The 20,257-nt window shown below is 38.8% G+C and overlaps 1 long non-coding RNA gene across 1 annotated transcript; it reads right to left on the bottom strand.

Annotated features, from left to right (window-relative positions):
* Window positions 1-7,336: 7,336 nt before the first annotated feature.
* Window positions 7,337-9,378, bottom strand: LOC143269109 (uncharacterized). Its single transcript, XR_013045468.1, has 3 exons — window positions 9,023-9,378; window positions 8,703-8,918; window positions 7,337-7,782 (listed from the first exon to the last, which is right to left on the bottom strand). It is a non-coding gene; the product is annotated as an uncharacterized LOC143269109 (long non-coding RNA).
* Window positions 9,379-20,257: the final 10,879 nt, after the last annotated feature.

Below are 20,257 nucleotides of genomic sequence, written 5' to 3'. Positions count from 1 at the left end.
CCAAATGGCTAACTGTTAAGAGCTTGGTTTCTCTGACAGTTCTATTGAAAGACGATAGTGACTTTAAGAAGTAAGCCTCAATGGTCCTCAGGTTCCTGGGGTGTGTCTCAAATGGGAATGTGAAACCCTGGGGCCCTTCATGGTCCTTTCTGTTTTGCTGTCTGCTCAGTATGTGAGTAGTTTTACTCCACCATATGCTTTCACAATTATGTCCACAGTCATTAAAGCATCCAGACCTATCAGCCAGAGTAGGAACCACTAAAATTGTCACCGCCCAAATCAGGCTTTTCTGTGATGTTGTCTCAGGTAGTTGTTAGAGTGAAGGAAAGCTGGCACAGAGGGTTATTCTCAACTTCCTTCCAATCACATTGATCTTGTACTTTATTCTCTCAGCTGGAATCTCAGGTTCCAGACTCTTCTGGAACATAGTGCCCAGATGAAAAATCAGAAAATACTAGACAAGTGCAAATCAAAAATAAATGCTATATTTATGATTGATTTTTATTCCCAGTCTATAGCTCAAATCCTATCAATATTCTTTTCCATTCAAACGTGCATTGCCCGAACCTACATGCACAACGTTTACAATTCAAATCACAACACATAGCGTTTTGTCTCATCTAGCAGATACTAAACAATTTCCTGTTTTGAATGCTTCCCAAGGAGCAAAGGTGTGTAAACCAGTGCCCTTTGTCTTAAAGTACCAACTCAAGTACTTACATTCATATCATAGCTCTCTCACATCAATTCACAGGAGACATGGTCAGCTAGACAGTGCTACAGAGAGTGAGCTCAGATTTTATGATAGTTTAGTACTTAACTATTTGGAAAAAATACATAGGGTAACTTTAGACATATTTTGGAGGGTGGTCCATATTCGGACCCAGGTGCCAGGATTCAGATGTCACTATGTACTGTTAAAATATTTACACAAAGTCAATCTGAGTTTGATACTGGTCACAGATACTAAAGGATATTTTGAACTTCCTAGATCACAGAAACTTGTGTCCAGGTGTTAGTTCCAAATATTTCTACTCTATGTACAATAGTAAAGCTTTTAAAAGTGAAGTGGCATCGCCACCATTGTAGCTATGAATTTGAGTAAAAATTAAAATTACTAGGGCTTAGTGTTAGTGCAGCTGGAGAATGCTCACCAGCATTATCAAAGACCTGGCTTCTATCTCTAGAAGCACACACATTTTTAAACATAAAAGTTAAAGGAACTGCATTTTTAGGGTTGTCGGGAAGCCTTGCTTTTGTCAGTCACCTGGACATGATTCTCTCTAAGTGGGACAGATCCCACCTTGGCTAGTAAAATACAAATTACACCTTAGAATCTGTATTTATGCCAATGTTGCAACTCTTCATTTGAGATAGTCTTCATATATTCTTCAACTAGCAGAATCCTTTATTCTATCTCATGCTTTTTTCCAAATACCTCACAATTGAATTTTAATTAAATCTCCTTTGAGAAGCCACCTTATGACACATTTAGCCATCTCTTCTGCACCAATAGTGACTAACGGCCACAACATATGTATTTAAGTTCATAAGTGGAGAGAAGGGGACATGTTTTTAATTGGTTTTCTCTTTTATATGTGTTCCAGCAGACAGCTAAGGGCAATAAAGAACCTTTGAATGACTATCTTAACAAAAGTGCATTTTCCCAATAAATTATTCTGCTTCTGGAGATATGAAACTTATTTTTAAAAAGATATAAATTTGATAATAATGAAACCACTTAGTAGAAGACCTTTGAGCTATTAGATATCATCTTATCATCCCTTCACTTGGAATATAAGAAGGCAATGATATGCACAATAACGAGCTGATTTTCTCTTCTCTAAACAGCAAACTGGTGACACACACAGACGTGAAACTCAGGACCCTACCACACTCTAACACTCTTTGTGATATTGAGCTATAGTATGAAATATCCCAGCATGAATTATAAAGTTGAATAAAACCATTTTAGCTATGTTTGTCATTTGATGCCTGATTTCTTACACATTACAAAATAACTTGTTAGAATATGGATGTGAGTGACATTTTGATGCATTACCTGACATATACATTATAACACACAACACACAACACACACACACACTTGTGTGTGTGCACACTATATCTATATTCATGTCCCAGTAGAAACCTAAAACTGCCAGGAAAATGGATGTTCCTACTGCCTAATGAGATAGGATTAAAGTCTGGTGGAAAATGGTTACTTTTCCAAGTAAGAAGAAGAAAACAAAACCTCCTCTTTGAAGGAGATTTTTCAATCTTGTTCCCTTTGTTTTTTATATTCCCTTGGGATACAGCTATGATATGGATATCCAATACTTTCATGAGGAAGAAATCCCAAACCCAAGATTAGGATGGATAATGGACAGAATATGGGTCCTTTATTAACAGCATTCGTAAATATTCAACCTCATTCTCTACTCACAAGAAACTCCTTACTTCTTTTTATTTCCAGTTATTTTTCTCTCTTTTATTGAAAATAGATGTGCTTTATACAATATATTCTGATCCTGGTTCCCCCCTCCTTCTCCCCTGAGATCCTACTCATCCCCATATCCCTTGTCTTGATCCACACCCTTTCTGCCTCTCCTTAGAAAACAAACTGGCATCTAATGAATAATAGTAAAATAAGATAAAAAAACAAATAAACTAGAATAGGAGAAAACAAACAAACAGAAGAAAAGGAGACAAAGAAAAAGCATGAAATATGTATGTAGACTCAGAGACACTCATGTTCATAAGCACAGGACTCCCTTGAAAATAAAACTAGAAGCCATAACATATATGCAGAAGATGTGTAAATTATAAAACAAAACACAACAAAAGCCCTGTCAAAACCTTAGAAGACAAAAAACCTCCAAAGCTGCCATTCAGTTTGTTTTGTGTTGGCCCTCTACTGCTGGGCATGGAACCTGCCATTAAGAGTAGTTTGTAACCTCAGTGGGACTCTGTTGACAAGAACCGATTTTTCATTTGCCAGTAGTTATCAACTGGACATAGCTGCTTGGTTCAAGAAGTGGTCTTGTGTCCACTTCTCTCAGCACTGGTGATCTGTCTGTTGCAGACCCCAGGTAGGTCCCATGCACATTGCCACAGTCTCTGAGTTCATACGTGTTGATGTTGGTCCTGTTGTGTTTAGAGGGCCTTGCTTTCTTAGTGTTCTCCATAAGACCCTCTGGCTCTTACAATTTTTCTGCTTCTTTTTCTACAGGATTCTTTCCCTTATCCTTGAGGGGAGCAATTTCCTGAAGACATCTTATTTAGGACTGAGTGTTCCAAGTTCTCTCACTCTCTCTTCACATTGTCCAGCTGTGGTTTTCTGTGTGTGTTCACATCTAGATGGAAGCTTCTCTGGTGATGGCTGAGCAAAAGCTGATTGATGAGTATAGCATAATGTCAGGAGTCATTTTATAGCCATGTTTCTTCAGCAGAACATTTACATTTGGTTTTCTCCTATGTTCCTGGCCTATCTGGCTTCCAGTTCTTGGGCACCCAAGCAGTATCAGGTATTGGTTCCATTTCATGGGGTGGGCTTTAAAGCCCATCAGATATTGGTTGGTTTGTCTCACAAGCTTGTGCCACTACTGCATTAGCACATCTTGCAGGCAGGTCATCACGGTAGATTGAAGACTCTGTAGCTGTGCTGCTGTTTTCCTTTGGTAGTGTGTAGAGTACATTCAAGTATCATGGACACTAGTCAGTAGGGGTGAAGGCTCTACGTAGGCAGCAGCTCAACTTCTCCATGTTCAATAAGTTATGTAGGTGTTGTCTTCAGCAATAGGGACTTAACATCAGTTTGTGAAGAGCAACCAATAGCCTTGGCAATAGCCTGAGTCATTTGCTGTTCTCTTGGGGCCCCTTTGGCCAGCAACTTGATTACATGTAACCTATTCCTGGAACTAGAAGCTTCATTTGGTGATGAGAGATATCCAGTTGGGACTCTGTCTAACCTAGTATTTAACAATTTCTTTCAGATCATCTTCATAAGTGTATGCATTTTAGAAACTTCTACTGTATTAGTTTTTTTTTTTTTAATGACACCTTTGCTGTGGATATCGCTATATGTAAATAAACCTTGATTGGCCAATAGCCAGACAGGGAGTATAGGCGAGACTAACAGAGAGGAGAATGGAGAAAGTAGGAAAGAGAGGGAAGACTGCCTGGAACGGCCACCAGGACAAGGAAGATGTAAAGTACCGGTAAGCTACGAGCCACGTGGCGAAGTAAAGATTAATAGAAATGGGCTGAATATAAGAGTGAGAGCTACACAATGATAGGCCTGAGCTAATGGCCAAGCAGTTTAAATAATGTAAGAGTCTGTGTGTTTATTTAATAAGTGGGCTCCGGGACTGGCAGGACTTGGCGGCTGGAGCTGGAGAGAAATTCACCTTAAATTGCCCTTAGTTTTAACTGTTCCTGTGTTCCCTCTTTCACCTTCCTCTTCCCTCCTCCTTCTCCCAGTTTGATCCTCCTGTTCCTGTCCCTTCGCTCATCCAATCCTAAATATTCTATTTCCCTTTCCTAGGGAGATTCATCCCTCCCCCCATTCCATCACTTCTAAATGAGGACTATTGATAGAGCCCTTTAATTTACTTTACCTACTAGTTCTAAGTTTTCTGTTCATCCATTGCAATAGTGTCACAAAACCTGTAAAGCAAAGCTGTAGTTTTAGAAAAAAATGTATTTGCTGTTATCACTGAAATTTTGTGTCTCATAATAAATTCAATTTACCTGAACATAGATTCTGTGTTTTGGAGGATCCATGAGTGGCAATTGGTGTTGATTGATGGTAGTTTGTCTCTGAAAGAAAATGTTGACTGTTTAGGAGTCCTCATTTATCCAGAACTGCATTCTTTTCAGCTAGAAAAGTGTGAGCTGCAGGACCCCAATAATGTGATAACTCATCTCCTATGTCAGTTTGACCGGACTAAAGTTGTATAGCAAGACTACTGGTAGGGAGACACATATCTCTTCAGCTCAGATAGGGAAGCTACAACAAACCAAAGTACAGATAACACCAAAGTTCCATTTGGTGAACCAGTGAATTGTATTGGGATTACTTACAAGAGTATGAGGAAGGGGTTATTTGCAGGAGTAAAAATGACTCAAAAACAACTGCACTACCAAAAACCTACCCCAGTATGAGTGACAGCTCACAAAACCTGAGAACCTGGAGCCTAAAAGTAGCTCAACAGATTGATGCATGTTCTGTCCAAGTGACTCCATTGTTCTAACTAAACCCTTTCCAGGCAGCTCAGCTGGTTTCTCCTTCTTCTAGGCAGCTGGTCTTGTCTTAGTCTTCTTGGCAGCTTAGCTTGTCTGAGGCCGACTCATAGTGTTCTTTATTGTTTGCCCTGGCAGGCAGGGGACTAGTGAATCTAGTCAGTTTCAGACTTCCTGAAGCTATTCTGTGTTGTTTACCTTTTATTGGCTTAAGGAGCTTCTCTGCAGGACAGATCGTTTCAACCTTGAGGAAACTGCTACACAACATCTAGGATTGCCCACTTAGTTGATGAAACACCTGTTGCTGAGTGTGTCTCTGAAAGTGTTTTCGTGTATAAGTACTGGATAGGCATCATCTAATCCATTGCAGGCCTACTAAGTTAATGGGCAGAGGAGATGTTATTTTTCTCTTTGTTGTTAGGGCTTACATCAAAATATTATAGGAAGATGAAGTGCTGGAGTTTCAGGCTTCCAGGGCTGATTCAACCACCAGAGTGCAGAGACATTTCATGGGACGTATGCCCCAGGACCATGATGTGATCCAGTTCCCAAAATGGACTTCATTTCATATATCTCTGTACATGCTGTTGGTTTTGTTTTTCTGGAGACTAGTAATACAAGGGCTTAATGGCTCAGTGAGCAGACAATTTACAGATACGACAAGCAAAAGGAAAGATGTGAAGCAGACTATGCCACATGTGCTGCAGTGAGAAGTATGGTAGACCATTTATAGGGGAGGAAGTTCACAATAGCTGTAAAGCCTGTGATAGCATACATTGCCCATGAATTCATTCCTTCATTCACCCAGTGCATACCGGGTAATTACTTGCCCTAATCACTATGCCAGGTTCTGGGAATACAAAAAATTAGCATAGCTTGGGCTTTAACCTCCAGGATCTTGTAAAGCAGCAACATAAATGAACAATTTCAATGCAATGTGAGGAAGACAAGGCTAGAGAATGATAATAGAGGAGGATATGGGACTAGAATGTTAAATTGAGGTCAGAGAATTTAGGCCTTGTTAATGAGTGAGATAGAAGCCAGCAATAAAGAGGCAGATATGAAATCCATGGAAATGAATAATATCTTCAAGGAATAAAGTGTGCCTTAAAAAACAGAAGAACAAAGACTGGAGAAAGAATCATCCACTTCCTCCCATAAATTAACTCAGGAAGTCTGGGAAGACTTGTCTGCATTAAGTGCTAATTTTACTAGTCTTCACCTATGACACAAAGATTATTGATGCACCATTAGGAGGCTCCAGGTTGAGTGGGTTTCCCAGCAGTGGGATGAGTCTGTTCGAAATGTCAACACAGTCTTGTTACAGCCTTCTCAACAAAGCTGAAAGCATTTAAGAGTGGTCGCCTGGGCTTGGGCACAGACAAAATTACAAAGTCGCTATTTACTCCCCACAGAATTTGTTAAAGGGCATTCAGAGAGAGGGAAATCTCGTAAGTGTAAATAAAAGAAATATCTTCATTTAGGATTCGAAAGCTATGTGTATTGTAATAAAATACTGCCGACTCAAAAACTCAACAAAACTTGATTTGACAAAACTATTAGTTTTAATTACTTAGGTTTTCTTGTCTCGACCTCTCTCAAACTCTCTCATTTGAAGTATGAATTTGAGAGTTTCCAGCTCTCAATGAAGCTTAAGTCATGAGTGATGAGAGTCTCGTTCTTGACATTGGAATATCAAAAGGCATTCTCTTAGTCCTAATTATGAGAGTGGGATGGATCTTGTCAAATCAGTCGACATATAAGGCAATTATTCATGAATGGCAATTTCTGAGCACATGGATGCATACCTGGGAGTCATTTCATTCTTCTGAGATGCACGAGAGAGGGAAACACAGACCATGAAAATAGTTTGCTAAAATAATTATGAGCTAAGTCCCATAAAATGGCTACTTTGATTTTCTACTGCTGGCTGGCTGCCTAGGGGGTGACCTTGGGCAGTTTCAGGAGAAAGAAAATGAGATTGGAGCCAAAAGAAAGGGATGAGAGGGGGAAATAATTTTACATTTTTTTCAGACCGAACTGCAAACATTCTTAAGAGACAAAAAGACAAACTAGATATATTTATGTTGAATTTTAATATACAGGCATGCCATAAGTGTCCATAACATTATATGTGACATCTCATTTTAATTTTTATTTCCCAGAAATATTTTAGTAATAAAATGTTACTTGCATCCACATAACATAAAAGAAAAGCTCACAATCCTAAGAATTGTCATACAAATAATTTGACCCCTGCTCACCCTTAAATGAATTTATTAAAACTTTTTATTTGGCTTTCTGAAGTCTTCGCCGAGATTTCATCAGGGATCCAGGGTGGCAAGAACACACGTCAAAGATCCTATGCACGACAAGTCTTTTGAAGAAGATGTAAGTGCTCTGTGGTTCTTAAAACATTTACCAGCATATGATTGCCATTCACTTACATTTGGGGGGAAAAAAAGAATTTGCATTTGCTTAAGTTAAAATAAAGTTGAAATCCTTTACTTTTGTAGACTCTGGTCAGAAATACAGAGCCTGTGGAAAGAGGGAAAAACTATTTTAAAATGCAGTGTTTATCTTGTTTCTTAAAAAAGCATATGCAGTTTAATAGAAATGAGAACCTCTGTGTTGGGGAGATAGTGCTGAGCACTTCCATTTTCTGGTCAGTAGTAGAAAACAGCACCATGATGCACATGGATGGGAGACTTAGCCTCTCAGCAGATTTGCAGTCCCACTGCATCTTAGCAAACATTAATGAGCAGTTGTGTTGCTTACTTTGAAGTTTTAAATAGACTCATTATAAATAACGCTGTGGCATGTAAGATCCGTAATGTATTTGGGACATTTTCCCTTCACACTGTTATTTTTCTAAAGAGGACCACAGTCTCCCCAGTCTGTCAGTTTTGCCGAGACCATATTCACAAAGCCTGCAATTCCTTACTTTGTCATTTTTTGTTTATGGGTAGTTGAAGTGTGTTTTTCCACAAAGATGCTGAAGTTCTAACCTCTTAACCTGTGGGAACATGTCCTTGCTTGGAAATAAGGTCTGTCTTAATCCATTCTTGCTGCCACAAAAATTATCCTAGGTCCTTTATATATGATAGAAATATGGTGCTTATTGTTCTGAAAGATAGTAAGTCCAAATTCAAGAATTCAAGGTGCCAGAAGATCCGATGTCAGGTTAGGTCATGTTTCTCATGAATAGTGGCTTCTATGCTTTGTTGAATTATGGAAGGTTGACATGATTAGGATAGGTCTGCAGCCGATATTACTGTGTTGTAAAAGGGGAACTAAGACATATCAAGGTACACATACACACGCAGAACACAGGGTGAAAGTCAGTCATAGAGCCATGAGCCAAGCAACTATAAGAAGTCAGAGGATGCTTGTGCAATACCATCCTTAAACTGGAATTATGTCTCTTAGAGGTTTGACAGTAAATTTAAGACACTTACTAGTTTTGGCTGTCTTGTTAGAGCAGCCATAGCAAACTAATACAGTCTCCCAATTATGCCACCTTACTGTCTGCATTGGCTCTCAAAAGCTCTGTGTGGTTTTACGGCTTCCCTTGTAAACATTTGATACTCAACTCCGCAGGTGATAAGACTCTGATCAGATGCAGCTACAGGCTTCTCATTACATCATTCCTGATTTCAAATTGTACTACAGAGCTATAGCAACAAAAAGAACACGTTATTGCCATACAGCAGACACATTCATCAGTGGAATTTAATTGAAGATCCTGACATAATTCCATAGGCTTATGGACACCTACCTGATCTTTAATAATGATGCCAGAAGTACAGACTGGAGAAAGACATCATCTTCAACAAATGGTGCTGGTTAAACTGGATGGCTACATCTACAAGAATAAATGTAGAGTCGTACTTATGACCTTTTACAAAACTTAACTCCAAATTGATTAAGTGCATCAACATAAGGTCCAATACACTGAATCAGATAGAAGAGAAAGTGGGGGAAATCTTGAACTCATTGGCACAGAAAAAGAATTTCTCATTGGCACACCAATAACAGTCACTAAAAACAACGATGTTTGAATGGATAAAGAAAAGGTGGGCCTACATCCATTCTGCCTATGGGATATGGTGGGGTAAGGGTGGCCTAGAGATTGAGGGGGTGGCCAACCAATGACCAGTCTAGTCTAAAACCCATGCCAAGAGAGTAAGCCCACCTCTGACACTGCCTGACACAACAGGACCCACAGGCTGGATGATCCAGAGACCTAGAATAGAACCAAACATGACTGGAGGGGGGGAAAAGTCAATATAATCATGCCTATACTCATAGATTGGTGTTTAATGAAATAATTAAATTCACAGGTAAATAGATGGAGCTAGAAAAAAAAATCACCTGCATAATAGAATTCAGCCTCAGAAAAACAGATATAGTATGGATTTGCTTTTATGCGGATATTAGCTGTAAAGTCCTTGATAAACAGGCAACAATCTATACAGCCCCAGGAATTAGGTATAGAGTAAAGGATTGGAGGGAAGGAAAGGATCTCCCAAGGACAAAATAGGATGTATAGTTATGAATGAACCAGGGACGGCAGGAGGGGCCTGGGACAAAAGGATTAAATGTAGAAAGGGACGGGAGAGGGAGTAAGGGAAGGAATATCAGGAGAAACAGCTAAATGTAAGGACCATTTTAGGGATCTTAGGGAAACCTACTGTACAGTAGAAACTTCATAACATACTTTTATGGGAGAACTCTTAAATGGAAACACCAAATAATGGGGGAGACAAAGCCCCAAGGAGACATCTCTCACCACCAAATGAAACCTTCAGTGCCAGCAACGGGTTACAATGAATTCAGTGGTTGGACAAAGTGGAACGCCCAGACAACTCAGAATATTGAAAAGGCTATTGTTTTCTCTCCATGAACTGATGGAAAGGCCCTACTGCTGAAGACAACACTTGCATAACTTACTGAACATGCAGAAGTTGAGCTGGTGCTTACAGCCTTCACCCCGACTAAGTAGTGTTTATGGCCCTGGAAGGCATTCTCAACACTACAAGAGGAGAAAGGTAAACAGCAACACACCCATCTACAAACCTCTGCCTGTGTGACACAGTGGTTCGATAGTGGCACAAATGTTGTGGCAGTAACCAACCAATATCTGGTTGGTGTTGAGGTCCACTCCATGAGATGGAACCCATCCCAGTACTGTTTGGGTGGCCAAGAACTTGAGACTAGGTAGGGTATGAACCTAGGGGAAAACAAAATACAACTGCTTTGTTACAGGAACGTAGATAGCTCTTAATGACATCCTGATATACCCATAGGTCAGTATCCTGCTCAGCTGTCACCAGAGAAACTTACTCCTGTAGTAGATGGGGACAAACGCAGAGAGCCCACAACTAGACGATATGCAGAGAGTTAGAGATCTTGGAACACTCAGTTCTAACCGGGATGTTTCCATCAAATTCCTCTCCTCAAGGCATAGTAGCCAGGTCTGCAGAAGAGGGAGCTAAAAGATTCTAATAACCACTGGGGTAGGAGACAACAAAGAAAAAGTTCTCCTAGACACATTAGGATGGATGAACTGACAGGACTGTGACAGCATCCCCAGGGCATGCAGAAGTCTACACCATATTGGGTCCCAGAACTGAGAGATTAAATGGATACAAACCCCCAACCCTGACCCAGAAACCATCACCAATTCATAACCACTCTCAAATGAAAAATTAGTTTTCTCCAGTGAAGTCTTTCTGAGTACACAGGCCACACTTAAGTGCCGGCTCATGCCCAGCAGTAGATGGCCAACACAAAATGAACTCAATAGTATTTTTGGAGCCTTTTTTTCTCATAATTACTTGTCTTCACTTTTTTTTTTAACCTTACAAGTCTTTTGCCTATATATTATTTCTGGAGAGTCTATTATAAAACTGGATAGAGCAAGTAAAATGTACATTATTTTGAATAAAGAGTTATATCTAGAAGGAATATTTAACTTCTTTCTGCTGTGTATTATAAACCTGTAGCTTTTGCTATAAGAAAGAAGATAATTAAAATGACCACCTATCATGCTATGACAAATTAAATTATACAGCAGATTATACAGCAGATTATAATTATACAGCAGATTAATAAATAAATATCATCTGGCCTCAATCTGCTTTATCAGTCTTCCTTATTCACATCTCTTACATATGTCATACTTTCTAACAACTTGGCTTTAGCTATACTTCAAAAACCACATACATGCATTTAACCATAATTTTTTTTTGGACCCATGGTGTTTATCTTGCAACATTTCTATTATTGTCTGTTTGTTTTCATCTTTGTTCTGTTTCTACATCCTTCATTCCCACCTTGTTTAAGAAAATCAGCTGGCTCCAAACCTGCAAATTCTTTACTTCCCATCAAGCCAAACCTGGACTTTTGTGATCTGTTTTAGGCTGTTTATAGCCTTCTTTGAAATGTACATGGCTGGAACTAGTTTCATATATAAATTTTAAGAATTAGTTATTTATTTTCTGTAGTTGTGTTTTATGCAAATAAGCACCTCACATAGTATAGATGAATGCAATATGCAGAAGAGACATTAAGAAAATAGTCATATTAAAGTAAAAATACCATATACTTAATAAGATACTATATAATTAATAAGACATATTTGAGTATGATTCTTCTAAAATCCTTACCAACTTTAAAATAAAGCGGGGGAGGGGTGTGATTCTGAGAAGGAAATAGACATTTGTATAATAAAGACAAAAACTTCAAGAACTTGTAGCAGCATCAAGTAAAAAGATTGTCCACTAGAGATTTCAAGAGAAGCAGCCCTCCCAACACCAAATTTAGTTCCATGGAACTGGTTCTGAACTGTGACCTCCAGAATGATATGAAAGCTAATTAATATTAGCTTAAAGCACATGGACTCTTGATGATTCATGACAGCACCCATTATAAACTAACACTAATTCAGAAATAGTAGGTTGATTCAAAAGGAATTGGTGTTTTGGATTTTGAAATTTGAAACATTATAAATAACTAGATTCAAACACATCTTTATTGATCAAAATAGCAATCAGTAATTACAGTAGGTAAGGTAAATATGGTAGATGAGGCAAAACTTCATAGCCTAATTCATTCATTTGGGTGTGAACCACATGGTGTCTTAATCAATATTCTATTGTGGTGAAGAGACACCATGACCACGACAACTCTTATAAAGAAAAACGTTTAATTGGGGCGGGCTTATAGTTCAGAGGTTTGGTCCATTGTCAACAGAGAGGGGAGTGTGATGACATGCAGAGAGACATGGTGCTAGAGAGGTAGCTGAGAGTTCTGCATCTGAATGGAAAGGCAGGAAGCAGAGAGAACAACACACGGGGCTTGGCTTGACCATAGGTACCTTACCTACTGTGTACACTGTAGTCACAACAGCTTCTTCAAGCATCTCAGCAACTCTGCAGGGTAACCCTTTGCACAACTAGAAAAAAGTAGGAAAGAAAAAAAAAAACCCGCCCTCAATGGCACACTTCCTCCAATAAGGGCACATCTACTCCAACAAAGCCATACCTTCTAATGCCATTCCCTAGTCATTCACATCTGTGAGCCTATGGGAGCCAATCTTATTCAAACCCCCAGATACGGTCAGGTTGATGTGCAGAGGACTGGGTTCTTTTTGCTCAGCAGCAAAGGCTGCAAGAATTACAGTTCTCAGTGCATCACATGGAACTTCCGACATACTAACCGGGTGTTACGGTTTTGTTAGAATTCAGATGGCTGTGATGGAGCAGAGCAGCAGAGCAGCAGTGACCGTGACCTTCTTTTGGTGCAAATTAGGTTTTGGAAAGTTCTTTGGAGCTTCTTCTGTGTCTGGCTACTGAGCTGATCAATACCACTTGTGGTATGGCATCTGCTTTTTGTTGCCTATCAAAATCGGACTGAGAAACGGCACACTATTGTGTAGAACAAAAGAGCAATAGTCCAACATGATAAGGTTTTTTTTTATTTATTTATTTTATGTGTATGAGTGTTTTGCCTCAATGTATATGAGCTCTTTGAGTGTTCCTGGTGCCTGTTGGGGATAGAAGAGGGTCCTAGATACCCTGGAACTAGAGTTATAGACAGTTGTATGCCACCATGCAAATGCTGGAAACTGAACCCAAGTCGTTTGGAAGAGCAGCCATGCTTTTAATTGTTGAGCCATCTTGCTGGCACTATTGCTTTAGTCTTTAGTTTTCATTCAGCTCAGAAAGACCCCATTAACATGTTATATCACCTTTGAGATTTGTCTCAAGTGCTGAGTGACCCTTGAATGGGCTGAATTGAGATCCTTAGTAATTGCTTTGGTAACTTCTTATGTAGTTGTAAGAGGAAGATTGCTCTCCATTGGTCAGTATCAACTTCTACTAGTCTGTCACTCTGTCTCTCTTCTAAAGGCTCTTGTCTGCCTTGCAAATCTTACTGAACCACCACTGCACTGAACATTCATTAATAGTTCAAGTGGGTCAATTGAGCTGTTGACCTTGCAATTCTTTCTCTGTTATTTTATGATTCATTTTGAACTTGAATAAGAACCCTTGAATTTGCTTTTTGTCTAACATCATTTCCACACGAAAATGAATATAAAACAAATAAGAAGCAATAAGTCATTCTCTAAAAGCATAAAATAGGAAATACCCACTAAAATGATATATAGCATAAGCACATTTAATAATTATTGTGTTTCAAAATCGAATGGCAAATTTCAACAGTACAAAAACAGCAAATACTGTTACTCCAATTTAATAAAATTATTACAGCTAGTAATGCCAGAATTTTCAACATCACAGCAGATTGAGTAATCTTATGAAATGCTATGAGACAAGTAGTATTATAGCCAAATATTTTTTGTGAAGTGTGGCATGTCCACCTTAGACAACCAAAATTCAAACCATGGGGAGAGAGAGAGATGGCTCTGTGTTTAAGAGTGTGGACTGCTCCTGCAGAGGACCCAAGTTTGCTTGTCAATACCAATGTCAAGTAGCTCACCATTGCGCTTAACTACAGCCCCGTGGAATCTGATGCTTCTGTAGTCTGTGGGCACCTACACTCACAGGTGACACACACACACACACACAAGCACATACACACACACACCTGTACTCAAGGTGAAACAATAATACACATACACATTGTCATCATCATCAATAGCATCAATATTGAATTAGGATCAGAGGAGGTTAATGTACAGAACCTCTTTTAGCAAAAATACATTTCACTATAACAAGACTCTGCCATACAACACACACACACACACACACACACACACACACACACACACACACACAACCATTTATTAGCATCCCACAGCCACAAAATTCAACTGTAAGCTCATTAGATCAAGGCAAATGTTGTTCACTCTTGCTAAGTTATTTCCTTAGAATGCCCCTCAAATTATAAAATGTGAAAAAGAAATTCCTAGCTGTCAAATATGCGCTCATCTAAGATTAATGTCACATTCATTATGAACATACTCAGCAAAGGGTAATAAACAGTATGTGACATTCAAAATAATAAAAGTATTCTGACCTTTAAAACCTCGGTGCTTTCCAGTGCCGGGAAAATATGAGAAGTCAAATTTCACATTGTCTATTCTAGTGACATCATCAAGGATACTTCACTGCATTGGCTTCGTATAAGGCATCCTAGATGCCCAGGGAGTGGTTTCCTTCATGTTACGTTTTCATATATCAACTTTTAAAATTGCAGCAAAATACACACAACATAAATTTACCTCTTAGCCATTTTAAATGACATTCAATAAGCCCACGCTCCATGTAGCCATCTCACCATCATCTATTTCTGGAGCTTTTTTCAAGTAGAACCCAAAGCCTGTGTTCATTGTATAAACTGCTCATCTTGTTACTGTAACACTCTACCTTGATAAAAGGAAGGGCCTCGTCTCAAAAACAGTTCCAAAGTACAGTCCTTTACGGTGGAGAAATCATAGGGCCAGGAGATTGAGGAATCTGTTCACATGGCATCTAAAGCCAGGAAGCAGAAGATGAGTGCTGGTGCTCATCTCACTTTCCCCTTCATACTCATCTAAGACCTTGGCCCATGGGTGATGTACCCATAGTTAGGGTGTGTCTTTCCTCCTCAGTTAACCTGATAGAGGAAAGTCTTCACAGACATGCCCAGAGATTTGTTTCCATGGAGATTATAAATCCTGTCAAGTCCACATTCAAGATTATTCATTGCATTGGTTCAGAGTACTTTCTGCTGTTATAGGTCCCCTGGAATTGGAGTTAGAGATGATTGTAAACCACCGTGTAGGTGCTGGGAATCAAACCCAAGTCTTCTGCATGAGTAGTCAGTGCTCTTAACCACTGTTTTGTTTTGTTTGTTTTGTTTTGTTTTTACATGGGATCTGGGGCTAGAAATCAGGTTATTGACTGTATCATCTCCCCAATCCAAACTAAGAATTCTTAAGTACATGACTGATAAGCAGTATAGTAGACAGGATGATGAGAAGGGACCCCTTGAAATGTGCATTGGTCAGACATGGGGAGGATTACATGGGCTGTGATCACAGTTTAAGGGTCTGGAAAAAGAAACAATGTCATAGAAATTCTGGGGCTGTATTTACTAACTGTATTATAATAGAGGAAGACACTTAACACCCATTACTACAGATGACAAAGGGCAGGCTACATAGTGAATATGCACAGAAGTAAGTTCTCTCATTTTGTTTCTAGGAAATAAATTTGGTGATACTCTAGATTGAGATGAGAGATTATTAGTAACTACTGATTATTTTTCTGCTACATTCCCCCAAATAGAAATCAGAACTAATTTTACCTAAATAATATCTCATTATAAGAATTGCCCTAAAGGAAAATGATTTTACCAGAAAACTTAAATATGTCATTCATTCTCATAAGACTCCAAGCAGTAGTTATAAAATGATGTAATGTTGAAATACTTTTATTCACTGTTTTTTAGTAATTATAAATTATGTACATGTCTACCAATAAAACACAAATGAGATATATCTATGTTTTACTCTGGTGTACATTAGATAAATTCGTGTGTAGCTGAAGTTTTCTCCAGTCCTGCCCAGCCCCACGGACCCTGCAACTGCTTATAAAATAATCACTCAGAAGCTTGTATTATTTAAACTATTTGGCCTAATGGCTCAGAGTTTTTGCTATCTAGTTCTTATATCTTAAATTAATCTATTTCTATTAGTCTATAAGTTGCCACATGACTTGTGGCTTACTGGTACCTTACATCTTGCTTCTCATGTTGCAGCTGGCAGCATCTCCTGACTCATCCTTCTACCTCCCAGAATTCTCCTCTCTCTTTATCCTGTTTACACTATACATCCTGCCTGACTACTGGCCAATCAGCATTTTATTTATCAATCAACCAGAGCAATGCACTCACAGCATCCCCAGCATTCATGTTTTATTTGGGGTGTCAAAAATAATTGCTTGCATGACCTATTAAATGAATGAATATGAATATAAGTTTACAAGTGCATGTAAAATAGATTATTGTTTAAAAGTAAACCATCAATAATGAAAAAAGATTAAACACCACATTTATTAATTGTTATTATTTTGATTCTGTAGTGTGCAAAATGCACAGAACAATGGAAATTGGCTGGGAAGAAATGGAATCCTCAGGCTGGGACGTTCATCTGTCCACTGTGGCAGAACTTCCACTTCTTTGAAGTTGAGTCTTCTGATTTTTTTTTTTTTTTTTTTTTTTGGTTTTTTCAAGACAGGGTTTCTCTGTGTAGCTTTGCGCCTTTCCTGGAACTCACTTGGTAGCCCAGGCTGGCCTCGAACTCACAGAGATCCGCCTGGCTCTGCCTCCCGAGTGCTGGGATTAAAGGCGTGCGCCACCACCGCCCGGCGAGTCTTCTGATTTTAATTTGTCTCCTAATTCTTAATAGTGTCATCAAGGTTGTTAGCCCAGTTTTCATTCAAGCCTGCTCACAGGAAATGCTTAATCTGAAACCAGTGGTTCTTACACTAGATGAGTCTTGTTCAATTCATTCATTTTATTCAAACAATATTTGTCGAATTATTATTTGCAAGGTGCTGGCGTGATAGCAATGAAGAAGACAAAGATTGAAAACTTCTCCTGTGTATTCCTAAACCTTTGAGTGCAATAGAATGGTGGGGCAGATGGCACAAATCTCAAAATGAAATGATAGATCTGTTTGGCAATCCAGGAACAAACTACCTTCAGTCACTTAGTTGCAACAACATTCGCTTCAATATGAGCTGATCTCTAAGATTACGCATGTAATCAAACACATAAAGCTTTCTGACAGGAAAACAATATGCATAATCTTGATCATTGCAAAGCATAAAAATCTATTCAGGATTTATATGTAATATCTGCGCCCATGTTTTTCCCATTGGGTTTGAGAACAATCCTTCTCAATGGGTCCATGAAAGAGGCAAACATCACAAAACCCATAGTAAAATCCAGTGTAATTGTTAGAAAGAAAAGTCTAGGACACTGATAATAATAACCTGGGCAGAGGATTTGAAGAGTAGGGAATTCACAAATGTGGTAATCAAGGTGAATGGCATTGCAGTCTTCCATATTTCCAAATTAGAATGGCTGCAAAAATCTCAGGAGGAACAAAATAGCAATATTTTAAACCCAGACAACCATCTTATCACATTCACTAGCTTTGTGGCCGGCTCTGGCTTGGCTCAGCACAACACTGTAATTAACTTCAGCAGGGCAGGTGTTCTAGTCATATCTGTGTGTCCAGCCTGATTCAGATTCCATGCTCTCCAATGTTCTTTGTTGCCTGGGAACCTAAATTGTAGGGACTTGTGGTAACGGCCTCTTGTTTTAGGGCTTTGGGATTGGCCTCAGCCAATGGGAAATGTGGGCAAATTGTTGAAGGACACAGGAATGATGAGAATAATATAGGCTCTTTTTATCCAAAGCAATGGGAAGGACACGGATGTGGTCCTCTACTAACATCACAGCACCTTTAATCTTCCTCTCCTTTAGCTATTAATTCCTTACCTGTGTTCCTCTGAACCTAGAAGTGATGATAGCTTTCTGCTGTGGTCAGAATGCTTCAGCATTCCTCCTTGGTTTCCATACACATCCCTGTCCTCAAATCCACAAATAGATTCTTTATTAAACTGTCCTCAACTATCTTGTTTGAATAGGCCAAATACTCCCTGGTGAGAAACAACAGTCTTAAACCAAAATACAAACCACAGCTAATGCACTCCTCTACATTTTGTGATTAAAAGCTTAGTTTAATAGACTCTGTCCCCAAAGCAATGCTTCTGTGTGATCCCTTAAGCATTAGCCTGCCCTCACAACATGTGCCACCATCTAATTCTGGCAACTTGACCATTCTGTGTATGATGAACAGGTTTTAACGTCTGCTGAAACTAGAAAAAGAAAACAATCTTTACATTGGAAACCTTTGTGGCTGAGGGGGTGACTCGGTTGGTAAAGTGCTCGTCACACAAACATGAGGACCTGAGTTCTCATCCACAGCACCCAAGTGAAAAGGCAGGCACGGTGGCTCTCGACTGTAATCCTAGTGCCGAGGAGGTAGAAAAAGGATGGATCCAAGGTGCTCACTGGCCAACCAGCCTATCCAGATTGGTGAGTTCCAGGTTCAGTGAGAGACCTTGTCTCAAGTAATAAGGGGAGGAGGGGAGGGGAGCAAGCAAGGAAGACAAGTGGTGGTGAGCTCAGATTTCCCTCCTCTCCACACACACACTTGCATGGGCACCCACACTGACATGCACTACCTACAACATGCACACGAGCACGCGCGCGCGCGCACACACACACATACATACTCCTGTGCATGCACACAGGCATGAAAAATTTGACAAAGACATAATGAATCTGTATGTTACATTTATGCTCTTTTTCTGTAGTTCATCCATTCAATCTGTCCCTTAATTTTTAGCAAATTTATAATATCTGTTTTTTTTTTTCTGTACTTAGATTGACTTAGGCAATCAAACTTTAAGTTGACTCTACAATAGACTTGGACTGAGTTCATATCAGAAGAATTATTTATATGACTGCATCAAGTTTTTTCTTATACAAATTGTATTTGTCGTATCCATTCCAATTAAAATAATACTGAGAGTAGCTTTTATGGACTAAACAGAGAATTCATCTAACACATGGTCCTCCTGAGGATCGTAAACTGTGATTAACTTAACTTATCCACACTCCTGCATATGTAGTGATAACTCAGATATTATTGCACTAATGTTTCCTGTTTCCTAATTTTAGTTGATACTAATTTTGTTTCACCTTTTCGAGCACGAATTTTAATTGCAATACTACATCATAAGAAAGCTGTATCATTGAACAATGGATGAGCTTTATTAAAGGAATAATAGAAGGTGGGTGTTTAGATATAGATAGATAAGATGTAGTGATTTTCCAATATTAAAGAAAATATTAATAATCTATAATTATGATAAAAAGTAATTCCTATATACAAATTTGCTTTTTTAAGGCAAAGCTTATTGTAAAAACAATATAATTTAAACAGGCAAATTCGGCTTATAAAAGGATACAAAATTCCCTGACTCCTCAATAGAACAGTTTGAAATAAATGACAATTAGTATGAAATCTGTAGTGTCCTGTTCATGACACATGCTGCATTCCATGTATTCCTCTCCAGTCACATGTCTAATGTCTTAGGTCACAGGATATTTGTATTTACATTTCATGGAGAGAAGAGAGGAGAAATATAGTTTACTTTGAACTCTCCTGTGTTCTTTACCTTTCATTTTTCGGAAGGGAAGTCCTTGCTTGTTTGTGACAAAGTATGAAAACATAGTCCAAACTAGACTCTAAACTCTTATGTAGCTTAGGTAGGTCTCAAAAGTGTGATTCTCCTGAATTGGCTTCCTGAGTGCAGAATTGCACTCATATACAACCACACTGCCTTTGTCTTTTTCTTTTTACCCTTTTCTTTGTTTCTAACTATTGGGAATTTCAGAACTTGAGGAAAGATGTAGATATTGA

This window comes from Peromyscus maniculatus, chromosome 17 (assembly GCF_049852395.1).
Source record: "Peromyscus maniculatus bairdii isolate BWxNUB_F1_BW_parent chromosome 17, HU_Pman_BW_mat_3.1, whole genome shotgun sequence".
Lineage (NCBI taxonomy): Eukaryota > Metazoa > Chordata > Mammalia > Rodentia > Cricetidae > Peromyscus > Peromyscus maniculatus.
The sequence above is the reverse complement of the archived record's forward strand: the minus strand, read 5'-3'. Positions and strand labels throughout refer to the sequence as shown.